This window comes from Pongo pygmaeus, chromosome 4, assembly GCF_028885625.2.
Source record: "Pongo pygmaeus isolate AG05252 chromosome 4, NHGRI_mPonPyg2-v2.0_pri, whole genome shotgun sequence".
Taxonomy (NCBI): Eukaryota; Metazoa; Chordata; class Mammalia; order Primates; family Hominidae; genus Pongo; species Pongo pygmaeus.
Window position 1 is genome coordinate 112,720,647 of NC_072377.2, and position 18,532 is coordinate 112,739,178.

General features: G+C 39.7%; 1 pseudogene; it reads left to right on the top strand.

Annotated features, from left to right (window-relative positions):
* The first annotated feature begins 17,858 nt into the window (after nucleotides 1-17,858).
* On the top strand, nucleotides 17,859-18,238 carry LOC129036222 (small ribosomal subunit protein uS10-like; annotated as a pseudogene).
* Nucleotides 18,239-18,532: the final 294 nt, after the last annotated feature.

Consider the following 18,532-nt stretch of genomic DNA (forward strand, 5'->3'; position numbering starts at 1 on the left):
GAAGGACTACTGTTGCTAGGGAGTTAAGTTGATCTTGCAAGGTGACCAGGGAGTCGGCAACATGTTCCATGTCACCATTTAGTTCTTGAGATAGTTTGTAGTAGAACTGAGTAGAGGTTGTGATACTGCCAATGCCAGTACCTAATCCACCTAGCACTCCTGCTCCAATAACAAAAGGAAGAATGGGTACTCTTTTGTTGTGGGGCTTGGGTACAACATAATTGTATACATCTTGTTCAGTATAGATGGTCACAAGGGGCACTAAGAATGAGAGGAAGCATATAGATTCTGAAGAGCCATTTAAACAATGATAGGCTGAGGTACTACAGACAAAAAATATTCCTGAGGGTAGGCAGACTATCCGTGTGGGAGGAGTTACCCACCTGTTGCATTGGGAGTTGGTTGTGTCTATATTGTTGCTAAACTCTACACAGGTGAGGTTTGAGGTATGGGTTATTTTCAGATTGGAAACAAGAGGTCCTACTAAAACGGAAGTGGTGTTTATTTCTGTGCTGAAGTTGTTCCATTGTTCAGGTACAGGGATTGAAACATATGGCCTGAAGTGCAGGGGGAGGCACATCCAACAGTTAGTAGGGTTTTGGGTCGAGACCTCATGGAGCCCATTGAGGGTGGTATTAAATAGGCTTACTAGGTGAGTGTGGGTACGGAGGGTTTCATGTAGTTTTGAGAGATCTAGTCCTTTGTAGGGGCTAGGGGTGCTATGTACCTGGGTCAGTTGGGAGATTACTTCCTTTACGTGTTTTTCTCTTGCCTGATCTTGAACTCCACCTCCATCAGACATACCGGTATGGGTGAAGTAAGTCCAACAGACGGTGGCTCCAAGTCCTCCAGGACAACTACAATTAATCATTTTTCCTGTCTAATAATGAGTATTTGCATGCATGCAAAGAGTGGCAGAGTTATAACAGTTGCGGGGCATGTGGGTGTGGGCAGTGAAGGGGGGTTCCATTAGATAAACTCCTATACAATGGGGCATCAATATTTCCAGGATGCCGCATTCTCTATAGAAACTCTTGGTAAAGGGAACTATTGGTGGTACAGTGGCATGGAGGGGGTGCAGTGAGAGTGAAACGGGGTAAGAGAACAGTAAAGAGAAAAATATGATAAGGGAGGGCCATGGGGATTTACCATTTTAGTTACTTTCGTCTTGGTTGTCGTTTGAAGAGCAGGCGCAGATCCTCTAGAGGTTCACAGGAATAGTTAGCATTGTCTGCTGGATTTTTGGGTTTCTTTGGCAGTATCTAGGGTTTGACTCGAGTGTGATGTATCCAAGACTCTACTCTAGCCACCTTAACCGCAGTTGGGGTAGATAAAATGACTGCGTAGGGTCCTAACTAGGATGTATCTAGGGATGGGGAGTTAGAGGGAAGGGACTTGACTAATACCATGTCACCAGGGTGGAATAGTTCCTTTCCCTCTTCTCGGGGACAGGCTCATTATAATGTTTTAAGAACTTGTTGATATTTGGTTAAGGAGGTGATGTCTGCAACTAAGTTGGCCATCTCTCGGTCAAGCACAAGGTCATTGGTTAGGAAGGGTCATCTATACAGCATTTCGTATGGGCTAAGTCCTGCTTTTTGGGGAGAGTTTCGGATCCTTAGTAAGGCTATAGGCAACAGAGCAGGCCATGTGAGGTGGGTTTCCTGGGCTAGCTTTTTTGGACGTCGTTTGAGTGTTTTGTTCATTTTCTCGACCTTCCCTGAGGATTGTGGCCTCCATGCACAGTATAAATGATATTGTATACCTAACACCTGTGATACCCCCTGGGTTACTGTAGCCTTGAAAGCAGGGCCATTGTCACTCTGTAAGCCTCAGGGAAATCCAAATCTGGGAATTATTTCATGAACTAGCACCTTTATTGCCTCTTGGGCCTTTTCTGTCCTACAGGGGAAGGCCTCTCCCTAACCAGTGAAAGTATCTACCCAGACTAGTAGATACTGAAATTCCTGAGATTTGGGCATGTAGGTAAAATCTAGTTGCCAGTCTTCTCCTGGGTAATGGCCTGTTCTTTGTTCTCCTGAAGGAGCTTGGCGATAAGGCAGGGGATTATTTCTTTGGCACATTTTACAGGCCCTGACTATCTGCTTGATAGTTTTGAAAAGGCCTGGTCCAGGAAATAATGATTTGGCCACCTGATGGGTGCTATCAATTCCTAAATGAAAGGTTTGGTGAAGGGTTTTAAGTAATTTCCATTGGTTAGCTGCAGGCAAAAGTATTTTCCTTTCTTCAGTGGCTAGCCATCCTGAGGGGAGAAAACTATGTCCTCGTGAGGTTCCCCATTCTATTTCTCCTGCTGAGTACTGGGGCTTGGTTTCCTGGAGGGGATTACCCCATACTAGGGGTCCTTCTATAAGCATTTCTAATGGAGGGTCCTGTCTTGCAGCTCTTTTGGCTTCAATAACCGCTTGGCAGTTCCCTTCTATTTCTCTTTCCTTTCCTTTCTGATGACCTCGGCAGTGTAAGACTGCCACCTCTTTAGATTTCTGTACAGCCAGTAATAAATTCCTAATGGCTTCTTGATGTTTGATAGGCGTTCCCTTGAAAGTTAGGAATTCCCTTTCTTTCCATATTGCTGCATGGGCATGGAGGACTAGGTAAGCATACTTAGAGTCTGTATATATATTTACCCTTTTTCCTTCTCCTAATTCTAGTGCTTCAGTGAGAGCTATTAGTTCTGCCAGCTGAGCACTAGTTCCTGGAGTGAGGGGATTACTTTCAAGTATTCCATTATCACTGACCACTGCATACCCTGCTTTTCAAAGTCCTTTTCCTACAAAGGAACTTCCATCAGTATACAAGTTGAGGTTGGGATCAGTCAAGGGAACCTCTAAAGACATGCACACAGGGAGAACTCCATGTGAAGTTGAAGGCAGAGATTGGTGTGATGTTTCTACAAGCGAAGGAATGCCAGTGATTGTCAGCAGACTATCAGAAGCTAGGAGAGAGGCATGGAACAGATTTTTACAACCTTCAGAAGGAACCAACTCTACTGATAACTTAATCTTGGACTTTTAGCTCCACAACTGTGAGACAATACACTCTGTTTTATAAGCCACCTAATTCATGGTACTTTATTATGGCAGCCCAGTAAACCAATACACAAGGCCAGAATTTACCTTAAGTCATGAAGTTATCTTCCTGTTCCTATGTCTCCACCTCCCTCAGAGTTCCCCAGCCTCTGATGCCTTTGACCCTATTACCTTCATACGTCATCAACAGCCATATGTAGATAAGAAGTCAGGAAAGTTACTGGTCATAATAACAAACTGTCCCCCTATTTCTCCCCTTTCTTCTATAGTCCCCTGGTGATATTATAAAAGCATGCATGGACTTTCAGGCTTATTGTTATTACTCATCACTATTACTAAATAATGGTAATGAATAACTGGTATTGTTATCTACAACTAAGAAGCTTAGGGATTATTTTTTACTTAGACACACTTAGAAGCAAGCTCAAGGTATGAGAGGAGCACACAATTTCAATGACACAAATATCAAATTACTCAGTGGTATAAAAACCTCTTTCTGAAATCCAGTTCCTTTCATTTTCAGCACAACGTAAGACAAGTCTAACGGTTGTAGCAGATACTATTGGGCACAGGCCATAAAAACCCTCATCACTTGCTTTGCCAGTACATGTAGACAGGGTCCTACTGCAAGCAGATGAAGCTCTTAGCCTGAGTGCCCTCTCTTGGCCAGTCGAAAGGGCAGGGCAGAAGTGCTCAGAATTAATGCCCCTGGGAATAGCCTCAGCCAATAATAGATGGGAGTCAAAAGAAAAATATCCTACTTCTCTAATCCCATAGGTGGGATAAATCTTAGGAGTGTTCCCAGAGGGTTAGAGCACCAGTTGCCCACTATCACAACCACTGTGATGATACATTCCTTTTAGCTTCCTTCCCTTCCCCTCTCACACCTTCACTCCCCTGTGATCACTTCCCAAATAAACTACTTGTACTCAATTTCCCAATTCAGAGTTTGCTTCTAGGGAAACCAAGCTAAGAAAATAGTGTAATAGTATAATAGTAAATTATACTATTTAATTTTTAACTTCTTGTTCTATGCGCTGATGTGTTTGTAACTGGTAAATCTTTCTATAGAGACCAAAGTGATTTTATTTCATAGACAAAATTTGATTATCACTGGGGCTATCCACAAATGTTCTTTTTCTCCTCTGTCCAGGTATATGGAAGGTTTCCATCCTTCCCACCCTCCATCCTTCCCACACTCCACACACAAGATAGATATTGCCCTATGGCCTTGTGAGTTGATGTGGCCAATGAAATGGGAGTGAAAATGTTGTGTCTTTAAGAGTCAGGGCGTGAACTCTTATGTCCATTTTTGTGTGTGTGTGTGTGTGCCTTGGTGAGTGGTAGACAGACTTTCAGATGGCCCCCAATAATCCTTGCCACCTGGAATTCACATCCATGTGCAATCCCTTCCCCTTGAGTGTGGGCTGATTTGATGACCTGCAACAAATCAGTAGAATATGGCAAAGGTGATGGGAGGCCACTTCCATTATTGTATTACATAAAACTACAAACTCTATCTTGCTAGCACACTCTCTTCCTGCAAGGAACTGAAATCTATCAACAACCACATAAGCTTGGAAGCAAATCCTTCCCCAGAAAAACCTTCAGGTAAGACTCCCAACCCTGACTAACACCCTGATAGCAGCCTTGTGAGAGATCCTGAAGCCAAGGGCCCAACTCAAGACATGCCTGGATTCCTGACCCATAAAACCTGTGAGAAAATAAGCATGTGGGTTTTTTTCTTAAATTGCTAAGTTGGTGATAATATGATACAGAGCAATAGAAAACAAATTGGCAATTGTGTCAACACAGATATGGAGCCTCCTTCAAGCTAGGTTCCAGCTGACCCAATGGACATGTAGTGTGGTTGCAAAATGAAGCTTTAGTATTTAAAGCCACTATGATTTTGGAGTTGTTACTAAAGCATACTTTAGCTTATCTTGACTGAATTATAAGGCAGTTTTTTCCTCTCCCTGCCAGGCTACCACATTATTGAACAAAGGAAAAACCCAGCTATGATAGTCACCTTGAGTTATGCAGACAACAGAATTTTGCATGGAGCCAAAACTTAGTTTAAAAATCTTACCTCCTCCCAAATTATTATTCAGCTATAATAACCTCTATGCCTTTCTCAGCACTGGTTTTAAAATATGACCTCATCAAAGTTAAGACCTATTCAAATCTCATCTTTGAAATGCAAATCATGCTAATATTATGCCAAATTTCAGAGTAATTGCCTCAAAAATCTAAAACAGGATAGCTAGTTCTATCCTTATTGAAAATAACAACAACCCAGCATCTCTCTCTAGTTTGGTGATTTGCCTTTCTGACATTTTGTGTTTAGCAGGAGGTTAATTAGACACAATTGCAACTCTGCTGTGCTGCCCTAGGGCATAACACAAAGGGCCAATTTGGAGACAACTGAATCTCAGAAACCCTAGGAGATACCAGCTTGAAATTTCCAGCAGGTTTAAAACAGAATCCTCTTTAGAAATTTAGTAGCTTTATTGGAACTTTAGGTTTGCAGCATAAACCCTAATTGTACTAAAGTTTTCATTGCAATGAGCTGCTCAAGGACATAATGAAAAGTCAACTTTCTGATGTGTTTATCTATTTCTTGGCTCCTAGGCATGATTGGAAATGCTAATACCCAGATGCTGTTCTATAGAAAGAAACTGAGGACTTTTTTTTTCTTTTGAATTATAGAATGCAGGTTTTTCTGACCCCAAAGCTAACTCACACTATTAGACCACCAGTGAAACAAAGAGAAAATGTAAATGCAGAAAGTGAGTATACTAGAAACAACTAACTGTAGCTCTCTGAATGCCATAGCAAAGGGAAGAAGGTAATCATACCCCAGGATTGAGAGCTTTAGGACAGACAGGCCAGCCTCAGGCTTCTACCTTCCAGTCATTTCTTTCCTTCTTAGTCTATTTGGGCTGCTATAACAGAATACCACAACCTAGGGGGCTTATAAACAGCAGAAATTTGTTTCTCACAGTTCTGGAGGCTGGGAAGTCTAAGATCAGGGTGCCAGCAGATTTGGTATCTGGTGAGGGTCCGTTTCCTGGTTCATAGATGGTGCTTCTAGCAGTGTCCTCATGTGGTGGAAGGGGCAAGGAGTCTTTCTAGGACCTCTTTTATAAGGGCACTAATCCCTTTCATGATTGCTCCATTGTCATGCCCTAATCACCTCCTAAAGACCCCACTTCCTGATACTATCACCTTGTATGTTAGGTTTCAACATATGAGTTTTAGGAGGACTCAAACATCCGGACTAAAGCACCTCATACCCAACTTGGAAGGCTCTTGTCCTCCTTTTAGCCACCTGCTCTGTCCTCTAAGATTCAGCTCATATCAGGTTACTTCTCTCCCAAGAAGTCTAATCAGTCCACTACACTAAAATCATTAGAGAAAACAGGTCTGGATTCCAATCCCAAACCCCTCATCTACCAGGTGTGTGAATTTAATCAAAGTGCTTCTCTAAACCTGAGTTTTCTAGAATGGGGATAATACCTTAGAAGCTGTAGAAAGGATTGCATGGGACTGTACATGGAAAGTCCTTAGCCCAGGGCTGGGTACCTTATTAAGAATTTACTTTTGTGTACCTCTTATTCTACTTAGCAGGTAAGGAAAAGTGTTAAGCTTGTCATACTTATGTCTTGCTTCTCAACTAGCTTCTAAGTTTCATAAGAGGACCAAATTGTCATTATTCTATCTATTCAACTCAAAACATAGCACACAGTAACAGTTGATTTTATGGTGTAAATGATGATGACATTCACTTCACAGGGACCTGTCCCAATGACTTGCCCTTAAGAGTGACTTAGCACACTGAATGATTGCTGGGACACACAGCAAAGAGGTCAGAGTAGTGCTAATTTAACTGACCTTGCTAGAATATGATAATTTTCACCAATGTGAATTGTCAATGTGAGCACTGAAAATGAATAACTTGTATTGCTCAAGATCTGTGGGCAAGAGACATTCAGTTTGCTAGGCTTTATAAAGTTAAAGAGTTATTTGATTTGTCCCTATATGACTGTTTTTGGGCACATTCCTGTGCTAATTAAGTCTATTTTTCAGGGATTTTCAGCAGTACATGCCCCATGTACTCAGGCATGAAAGGCAAGAACCTCTTTACATATTCATAAATTTGGAGAGGAGATTTGAGCTTCTCAGGAGAGGGTAAATTTGTGGCAGGAAGGTCTCAGGTGCTTGAGGCTATTTTCTTTTCCAAGGAGAAATTCTCATGTTCACCTCCTTTTCAGATTATAGAAAGAAATACTCTTGTCTATGAAGCTTCTAAGACTTAGAGACCCTGAATATAGAATAAACTTTTTGTGTGTAGCTAAATAGGACTAGTGAGTAATAGAAATATTTTAATATATTCTATTGCTGCATTAAAATCCTTGGAAATAGAATTCTAATAACACAGAAAAACCTAAAGACAGCTTCACTGTTAGCAATTCCTGGTAGCCTGCAGCTGCCCTCAGTCTCTGCTCCGCCAGCCTTTGCTCTAGAGAATAAAAGGGAGGAGGGGCAGAAGACAGGTCGTGGCAGCCTGAAGAGGTGATGAATTTTACTCACAGGCACAAATTAGATGATGCATGCTATACTCTGCCTTTTTGCCCTCGAAGAGTGGTATATTTGCCCTAAAGTTTCACTGAAACTGTCAGTTTTAGTTTCAAAATATAATAGATTTTAGTACCAGTTACTTAGTAGCAAATACATTTCCAAGAGAGATACAACTTGAGATTCCAAACTTTAGTCACATCTTTCCATTCCCCAGTTTCCTGATTGCACTCCTGCCTGTTCCAAAGCATCTGTAACGTGTCACCTCTCTGATACTCCAGAGTCTGGTGAAGAGATGTGACGTCTGTACACGTACATTACTCAAACTTGCCTTTGGCATAAAAGCACTGCTCCAGACATACATGTATTTGCTGTTGTCATTGTAACCTGCAACGTGTGTTGTATTGCACCTATAATGTTGTATGTAGTCACTGTTGATATGCTAATCTTGACATGGGCAGTTTATTTAATTAGTGAATAAATCAGGTGACAATAGATAAAGGTGTTTTCATTAGGACAATAAAAATGGCAGTGATTACACTGGTTCTAAGAGTGGTTAAGATTTTCAGAGATTTTCCTGGCCGGGCGTGGTGGCTCATGCCTGTAATCCCAGCACTTTGGGAGGCTGAGGCAGGTGGATCACCTGAGGTTACGAGTTCAAGACCAGCCTGGCCAACATGGCAAAACCTCATCTCTACTAAAAATACAAAAAATTAGCCAAGTGGAGTGGCGGACACCTGTAATTCCAGCTACTCGGGGGGCTGAGGCAGGAGAACCTCTTGAACCCAAGAGGTGAAAGTTGCAGTGAGCCAAGATCGTGCCATTGCACTCCTGCCTGGGCAACAAGAATGAAACTCTGTCTCAAAATATAAATAAATAAATAAGATTTTCAGAGATTTTCCATTAAGATGCAGGCTAAGCTGACATAACAAAGATACCCCCAAATAGAGTGAATGATGGAGTCACTACTCCACACGCTCATCCAAAATCTAGGCTGCTGGGCCAGCCCAACCATCCTTAATACATAGCTTACATCTGTAGGTCCAAGGCAGCTCCTCCAGTTGCCATTTCCCTAATGTTGGGAGTGGGAAAAGGAGCCCAGAGGAAGTGGTTTCTCTTTATGGAAATGACCAGAATTTCCCACATGTATGCTCCTATCTCAATCTATTATGCTGAATCCCATTTGGCTTCGCTTAGTTATAAGAAGGGCTGAGAAATGCAGTCTCAAACTAGGCAGTGATGTTCCAAGCTAAAACACAGGGCATCCTTTTATTAAAAAGAAGAAAGAATAAATATGTAGAATACTTAACAGTATCCTTTGAATTCCTTTCATTGATAACCAAAATGAAATACGAATAGAAGCAGACTCATCAGCAGAACAAGGAGAGATCATTCATCTGTATTATAGAATTCCTTTCTGACACTTGCATCCCGAAATGTTTGATAGTCAAAGTAGGACACATTTCTGGTCTCGGGCTAATTAATTTAATATTGATTTATGGGATCATTGATCCACCAAATAAAATATCATTTTAGAGAGTATAGAAACAAGTGACCTACTGAGACCTGAACATCACTCCCCACTATATTTGAAGATTTGCTAGATTTCCTGCACAATATAGCAGTCATTGGCCCAGCTATAGATCTTATTCGTCCCATAATATGGGGGACCAATACTATGTGTCCTATATTGTGAAGGGTCAACATACAGAGAACAAAAAGTGGACAACCAGTAGACATCAACCTGAAAGGAATAACCCTGAGTGCATCAACAACAACAACAATAATAAAAGATCTTGAATGTGTGTTTGGCAACTATGTACAATTATATTCAACTTAGAATCCTTCTTTGGTTTTGCAAAGTGGTAAATGAAAAAGGTCACCCTCTCTACTGCTCAACCCTGTTTCTACTTTCATGAGGCATAGGTAACATCAGATAATTGATCAGGGTATAAGCATACCTTCCTTTTTGTTAACCTTGCTAAAATAGAATTATATAATTTAAATGTAAAGCTCCAAAACCTCAGTTTATATAACTCAAAGTTATTTTGGTTCCTGCACATAGCAGACGAAGGAACAGTCTTCTGATAGCAAAAAATACTTTTATAATTAAAATGTTGGTGATTTTATACAGAAAACCTATTGGAAAAATATGTATTTTTAAAATGTAACTACAAAGACAGGTAAATCTTTCTAAAAATATTCCTGCCATTGCATTTTATGCAGTTCCTAAAGAATAATGCATGTAAATTTAAGCCTTTTTCCTCTATGGAATCCATAATCATATTTGTACCACTGTACTCAACAAGGCATATTTGCAGTTCAGAGGTTGATAAGTATTTTTAAAATAGTATACGATTTATGATTATCCATAATAGTTGGAGAATTCCTTGGAGTATTGGGGAAAATTCTCTACATAGCTGGGCACAGAATGTTCTGTGTGTACAATTGGGAAAGAACAGTCTCTTCAATAAATGGCGTTGGAAAAACTGAATATCCATAAGCAGAAGAATGAAATTAGATCCTCATCTTATACCATATTAAAAAAAACTCAACTCAAACTGGATTAAATGTAAGACCTGAAACTGTAAAACTGCTAGAAGCAAACATAAGGGAAAAGCTCCACGACACTGATCTGGGCAATGATTTTTTGGATATGACAACAAAAGCACAGGCAACAGAAGCAAAAATAGACAAATGAGATCACATGGGCTTAAAAGCTTCTGCACAGCAAAGGAAACAATGGAGTAAAGAGACAACCCAGAGAATGAGAGAAAATATTTGCAAATGGTACATCTGATAAGGAGTTAATATTCAAAATACAAGGAACTCAACTTAATAGCAGGAAAACAACCTGCTATTTGAAAATGGGCAAAAGACCTGAATAGACTTTCTCTAAAGAAGACATACAAATGTCCAACAGGTACATGGAAAATGCTTAGCATCACTAATCACTAGGGAAATGCAATTTAAAACTACAGTGAGATATTACCTCATACCTGTTTGAATGGCTTTTGTCAAAAACATGAAAGATAACAAGTGTTGGAAAGGATGCAGAGAAAAGGAAACCCTTGTACACTGTCGATTGGAATGTAAGTTGGTACAGTACAAAGGTTCCTTAAAACCTAAACCTAAACGTAGAACTACCATATGATCCAGTAAACCCACTTCTGGGTATATATTCAAAGGAACTGAAATCAGTATGTCAAAGGGATAACTGCAGTCCCGTGTTTATTGTAGCATTATTCAAAATAACCATGATAGGGATTAACCTAAAGTGTCCATCAAGAGATAATGAATAAAGAAAATGTGGTATGTATACATAATGGAATACTATTCAGCCTTAAAAGAGGGGAAATTTGGACATTTGTAACAACATGGATGAACCTGGAGGAAATTATGCTAAGCAAAATAAGCCAGGCATGGAAAGACAAATATCACATGATCTCACTTACATGTAGAATCTAATAAAGTAAAACTCATAGAAGGAGAGAGTAGAGTGATGGTGACTAGAGACTGAGAGTGTGGGGAGAGAGGGAAGGGGGGTTGTTGATCAAAGGGTACAAAGTTTTAGACAGACAAGAGGAATAGTTTTTGATACCTATTGCACATCAGGGTGACTATAGTCAATAATAACGTATTCTACATTTCAAAATAACTAAGAGTAAATTTCAGTGTCTCACACCATAAAAAATAATAGGTAAGTGAGGTGACGGGCATGTTAATTTGCTTGATTAGATCATGTCACATTGGATACATGTATAAAAACATCATGTTGTACCCCTTAAATGTATATCATTATTATTTGCCAGTTAAAAATAATATGAATAAGACTTTTTAAAATAAATAAAATATTGGTAAAATTTGTGCAGAAAATCTATTAGAAAAATATATTATTTTAAAATGCAACTACAAAGAAAAGTAAATCATTCTAAGTGCATTTCTGCAGTTACTTTTTATGCAATTCCTAAAGGATAATGCATGTAAACTTAAGCCTTTTTCTTCTATTGGATTCGTAATCTTATTTGCACCACGGTACTGAGCAAAGCATATTTGCAGTTCAGAGGCAGGTAAATATTTTAAAAATATTATACTACTGTATTTATGATTGTACATAATAGACTCCTTGGCTAGTTATTCTCTGTATGTATGATAAAATATCTATGTTCTACTTAGTAAACAACTTCAAAAAGGAAGAATAGAATATTTTTTGTTAACATGGTTGCAGAATTAACATTAAAAAAGCCTTCAAAGGGAAGAAAAAGGCTTGTTTGTTTTGACTCACAGAGTCATAATGTGGAAATTCCTTCTTTATTAATGATTGAAAACTAATAATATATTAAAACACTTCTTTCAAATAAGCACTGTGCTGAATTGAGTTCTATAATGTTGCAAATAAAAATTTAGCCATGTACAGCAGATTCTTAAGAGAAAAGGTTATGTGTGGTAAAGATAAATTCCCAATTCTCAGATTGCTTTTCAATTATCTTGTCGTTCAAATAAAAAGTGTCATTGCATTGCACTCTGGCTTCCTCTCATCCTCCTATATGGTTAAGAATTTCAGAGACTGAAACATCTGGTTGGATGAATTTTATAAGAACCTTCAAGTTAAATCCAATCAGTGTGGCCTTCAAAGGCTAACTCAATTCTGTTTATATTGGAACCCAGCCTCAACTTGTAAAAGAGCAAATCAAGCAAGTATATTGGCTGAGACATAGGGAAATTTACAGTCTGTAGAGATTTTTATTGTAATTTATATCCAAAGTTAGGATTTAGCTTAGAGCCAAAAAAGAGAAGCCTCATGGGAAGAGCCAGTAGGTTAATGGTAGAGCACAAAATAAAGGCCAAGAATTGGGAAAGGGAGCTGGACACAAAACCAGGTTATGCTCCCAGCATGTCCTTGATGACTGATGGCATCAGCCCCAGGCAGGTTATGTGGTAAGACTAGAAATATTAAGGAATGGTATGGCAGAGGAGACTTAGACTACTCAGGTTCTTTACAATTGTTATTTTTATCCACCTATATATCCTTCTTTTTTTAACTAAATCCTGATGCCTTCCCAGAATCACCTTCTTCTGCATTTTCAATTCATGTGCTTCAAGGAGGTTCCTGTGACACGTCTAGGTAATCAGAGCATTCCATTCCGCTGATATGTAGTATTTGTCCACAGATGGACACACACCCAATCAGGGCCAATGAAATGTACTCAGATGTTTTGCTGGATCTGCTGAGAGGATATTTTGTTGTTGTTGTTAGACTTAAACTTGGAAGGTTGTGGAAGCAGGATTCATGCTGGACCTTTCATGTACTTGAAGCAGTAAACTCTATTTATTTGTACAAGCTACATTTGGTTAAATTTTCCCAAAGTTACAACCCAGGGAGTTATGATCAGGTGAACAGATGGTGACTTAAGAAATAAGCTAATTAATGCATCTTTTGTTCTCATCTTCATTTCTGAAAAGGAGGTCAACACAGTGTTTCTGAAAGTCTGAGTATACTTCCCAGAGGGGAGTCAAGTGTTTTTCTGTTTGACTCACTAAAGAGGCTTGCCTTTAACAATAATCATTTATTATCTCCCATGGTTTCTGTGAGTGAGATGGCTTATCTCTGATCCACAATATCCAGAGCTTCAGAAAGAAGGCTTGAAGATGGAGTAGGGGGGCGCGGGGGGGAGCGGGGCTAGAATCTTCATTCATATGTCTAGGAGTGGAGTTGATCCTGGCTATTGGCTGAGGACCTACCTAACTGGGGCTATAGGCCAAAACATTCACATATGGACTCTCCAGATTGCTAGGGCTTCCTCAAAAGATGGTGGCTGAGTTCGAAGACCAACCATCCTAAGAGAGACCAGGCAGAAGTCACATAACATCACTTCTACCACAATTTGTTAGCAGTGAATCCTTCCCACATTCAAGGAGAAGGGACTATAATTTTATCTTCTGAAATGAAGAGTTTAAATAATTTGCAAACATATTTTTAATTACCCCCAGATAAGGAGAGAGAGGAGTTTTCTTTACACTGCAGAACTAGTTAAAATGAGGCAAATTTTCATCTATAAGAGCAGAAAGTTAAAAGATGCTATCTAACAAATCAAGAAAAGTTATAATAAATGTTTTATTTAGACATATGGCAGTAACCTGTAAAAGAATTACAAACAGAAATAATTTAAAGTGATTGTCCCTGGGTACTGAGAATTCCACTGAAGGAGACAGTTGCTTTACATTATAAGGTCTTTAGTAGTGTTTAAGCTTTTCTCAAGCTATAAACCTATATTACTCTTGCTAAAATTGTAAAAATTAAACATTTAAATATTCATATATATCCTTCCCAAATCTCAAGTGTTTTCTTCTTTAAAAATTCTTCTCTAGCTTCTCTCCGCCTCTATTTTGGGTTGGGTAGCCCTCCAAAGGGCCACAAACCTAGGATCTGCCACATTGCACTGTAGTGACTTGTATCTCATGATAGTTGGGATGCTCACTGAGGGCAAGACTGTCTTGTATCTCTGTGTGATAGTTAGTACTGAGTGTCAACTTGATTGGATTGAAGGATGCAAAGTATTGATCCTGGGTGTGTCTGTGAGGGTGTTGCCAAAGGAGATTAACATTTGAGTCAGTGGGCTGGTAAAGGCAGACCCACCCTTAATCTGGGTGGGCACCATCTAATCAGCTGCCAAAGTGGCTAGAATATAAAGCAGTCAGAAAAACGTGAAAAGATGAAGCTGGCCTAGCATCCCAGCCTATATCTTTCTCCTGTGCTGGACCCTTCCTTCCCTCGAACATCAGACTCCCAAGTTCTGCAGTTTGGGACTCGGACTGGCTTTTCTTGCTTGTTAGCATGCAGATGGCCTATTGAGGCACCTTGTGATTGTGTGAGTTAATACTTAATAAACTTCCCTTTTTGTATGTATATCTACCATATTAGTTCTCTCCCTCTAGAGAACCCTGACTAATACACTCTGTATTTCCAAAGTAAAGCATAATAAATGGCATGTGATAACTACACAGTAAACCTATTTTAATATATAAAGAGGAGTGACATGTTTGGATGCGCCTTAAGAAAAATAACTCATAGCCATGTTGCTAGTAGAGTATGCATGTGGCAGGGGTGGGGGGAGCATTGTATATCTGTAAGTTTTGCGAGTGCATGTTTGGGAGCCATGGGAAGGAATGAAATCCTGTAAGGAGCTTTTGTAACATATCAGTGATATGATTCTGAACGTGTGAGGCAGGGTGGTGGCAGGGAGAATGGTGAGACAATCATGGGAGACATGATTTGATGTAGAATAAACATAATTAGCACTGAATGTGGGGTGTGAGGGGAAAGGGACCAATACAGAGGACACAGATAGGAAAGACCACAAAAGGACTTGTGGTGGTGTAGGTAAGGGAAAAGCCACGCCATAGGGTCAGCGTGGCCAGGTCTAGTGGTCTATGGATTCCCCATTCCTACGCCTTCAGTCTTCTGAGGCAGTTCTCCAACCTAACCTGGGGTTTGCATACCTGCATCTTAGACAAAGCTGAAGTGTCTGAATACCAGGACTTCTACAGTTATACTTCATGAAGGCAAAAAGCTGTGAAAGAAGTTAAGCATGCTCACAGTCAGGATGTGGTTAGAGCTGAGACGGGTCAAAATGGGGAGCTTAATATGGGCCAGTTATCATCAGACTGTAAGAAAGTATGATAGTGTATATTTCCCATAAGCAATTCCATCCAGATTTTTCACTGTATTATTTAGATTTGCTTGGGAGAAATTGTATCGGTTTCTCTCTTATCAGCCTCCTGTGCTTTTTTCAGTGATCTTTGGGGGACACTGTGCAGTCATTAAGATTTAAAATTTTGAAGACTATTCAACAACAAGGAAAATTATGATGAGACGTTAAATGAAAAACAAACGTAAAATTGTATCTACACTGTGATAACTATAAAAATGTATCCATGCATATGCATAGATGTTAGTAAGAAACTCAGAAGTTGTATTTGTTTGGGTGTCAAGAGAGTTTAAGGACCTTTCTCACATTGTAGTTTCCATTAACTTTGTTTGAACCAAGAATATTCACTCAATACGTTATTTGTGGATTTTAAAATAGTACTGAGAAAGTTGCATTGCTCACAGTCGTGACTGTGATAGAGTAAACATAGGGCATCTCCTGATCAGATAAAGTATATCAAAAAGAAGGGACCCAAGGCCCTTAAGTCAGAGAACAGGAATTTCTATGAAGTTTAGAAATGAAATGAGATTTCATTGTACGTTATAAAAATATGTGTCAAATTTGAAAAAATATGTGCTCTAACAAGTGATATCACAATCAGAATAGAGCCATTTGTCATTCTTCTGAAAAATAATATATGACAAACAAAGAGTCTCCAACGTAATGATCAGAAGTACAACTAGGAGCCCTGAGGATCCTAGTATTGGAAATTAGGTAAAAAGGTGGGGGGTGCAGCAGTATAGAAATATGTTTTTTCATCAAAAGCTTCGGAGAAAGATGGGGAGTGGGGAGTTGGGATTTTATAAGAGCATATTCAAATTAAGCCATATGAAGTATACCAACTAATGCAAGCAAGAGTAAAAGCAATTTTTAAAAATATCCTGAGATAAAAATTCCAGACAATAAAGATGGCATGGTACAGAAATATATTTATTTTGATTCTTGCAACCTCATGAAAAAATAGTGCTAGGACTGAAAAAGACATCAACCTACAAGAACATAGAGAAAAGTTTAGGAGCAAAACAGCAACAATGTCTTGGGAGCCAGAAAGCAGATGAATAAATCTTAAATATCAGGGTAGATGTGAGAAAATGACATAACAAGCCAGCAGCAAGGAGAGTTGAAAGATTTATACCATAGAATCCCAAAAAGCCTCAGAAATAGGTAGTAGTAGGTATTTGTAGAAGAGAGGGTTAGCAGGAATTCTTTTTGTTTTTTGTATTTTGTATTTTGTTGTTGTTGTTGTTAATTGAGACAGAGGCTCGCTCTGTTGCTCGGGCTGGAGTGCCGTGGCACTATCTCAGCTCACTGCCAACCTTTGCCGCCCAGGTTCAAGCAATTCTCTTGTCTCAGCCTCCCAAGTAGCTGAGATTACAGGTGCCTGCCACAATGCCTGGCTAATTTTTGTTGTATTTTTAGTAGAGACAGGGTTTCACCACGTTGGCCAGGCTGGTCTTGAACTCCTGACCTCAGGTGATCCACCCGTCTCAGCCTCCCAAAGTGCTGGGATTCACAGGCATGAGCCACTGCACTCGGCTGCAGGAATTCTTAAAATGAGGACTAGAGTGAGAGTCTGTTTAAGAAACAGTTAGATCACCATATCCTCTCCCTCATTCCACACAGCCAAGTTATCGACCCGCCCAGCCACTGCGAAAAGACTTAATTTGGAGCGAATAAAAGGTATGTAGAATAGGGAACACTGAAAACAGGGCAAATGAGTGACCTTTACATACAGAATGCTAAAATCTCCAGTTTCTGTGGATAACCAGTCGTTAGGGAAAAAGCCTCCAACATGACAAAGGCATCAAAACAAGGAAATGGAAGACAGCAATCTGTAGGAAATAGAGAGTCCACAGGGTGAAGAAACTTCAAAAAAGAGTGTTCATGTGTGTGCCTGTGTGTGTACACACAAGTATATGATTAAGTGAAAATGGTGCTTACCTATTTTGGAAAACCACTGTACATCCTTTATAATAAAAATATTCAGATGAACAAGTAGCAGTTAAATTACCCATAGCCCACATCTGCATCATAACTAGGAGACTGAGAAAACATACAAGTCAAAAAACAAATATCTAAGACAAGCAGAATTAGCTCCAGGACACACAAGAGATTTAATGGTCAGGCAGAGATGATGTAGAAGAGAATAGAGTATAGTGGGTTCATCTCAAAAACGTGAGAATCCCATTCGCGTGGGAAAATAGTAAGGACAAATCTGAGACCTGGCTACTAATTAATCAAAAGTAAGGGGCTGGGAAATGTGTTAAACCAGAATAGCTGGGTGCAGTGGTGTGCACCTGTAGTCTCAGCTCATAGGAGATGGAGGCAGAAGGATTGCTTACCCAGGAGTTCAAGTTCAGCCTGGGCTGAACCTTTCAGAGACCCCCGCTTTTTGAGGAGGACGTGGTCGTAGATGCTGTGGATCTCTCTGGTCGGCATGCTTCTGCTCCTGACTCACCGCTGTTTGCTCTCGCCGAGGAACAAGTCGGTCATGAAGCCACGCAGCAACCATGGCTTTTAAATTATCGGAAAAACACCCGTGGAGCCGGAGGTGGCAATTCACCGAATTCGAATCACCCTAAGAGCCGCAATGTAAAATCCTTGGAAAAGGTGTGTGCTGACTTGATTAGAGGCGCAAAGGAAAAGAATCTCAAAGTGAAAGGACCAGTTCGAATGCCTACGAAGACTTTGAGAATCACTACAAAAAAAACTCCTTGTGGTGAAGATTCTAAGACATGGGATCGTTTCCAGATGAGAATTCACAAGCGACTCGTTGACTTGCAGAGTCCTGAGATTGTTAAGCAGATTACTTCCATCAGTACTGAGCCAGGAGTTGAGGTGGAAGTCACCATTGCATATGCTAAAGTCAACTATTTCAATAAATTGATTACCAGTTGTTAAAAAAAAAAAAAAAGAGAGAGAGAGACCCCCATCTCTTAAAAATACAAACAAACCAGAGGTGTCAGTTTTGAGAAAGCCCCACTTCTGGTTGAGAGGGATGTGATGTCCTTTGTAAATTGGCAATAAAGGCAAAGGGAGTGGCTGAATATAAGGACCTGTTAAAGTAATATAACATAAAAATTAGAGCTGAAAACATTTTTCTAAAGCATAATTTATTAAGGGAACTGCATTATATCAACAAAAGAAAGTAATCTTTTTTTTTTTTTTTTTTTTTTTTTTGAGACGGAGTCTCGC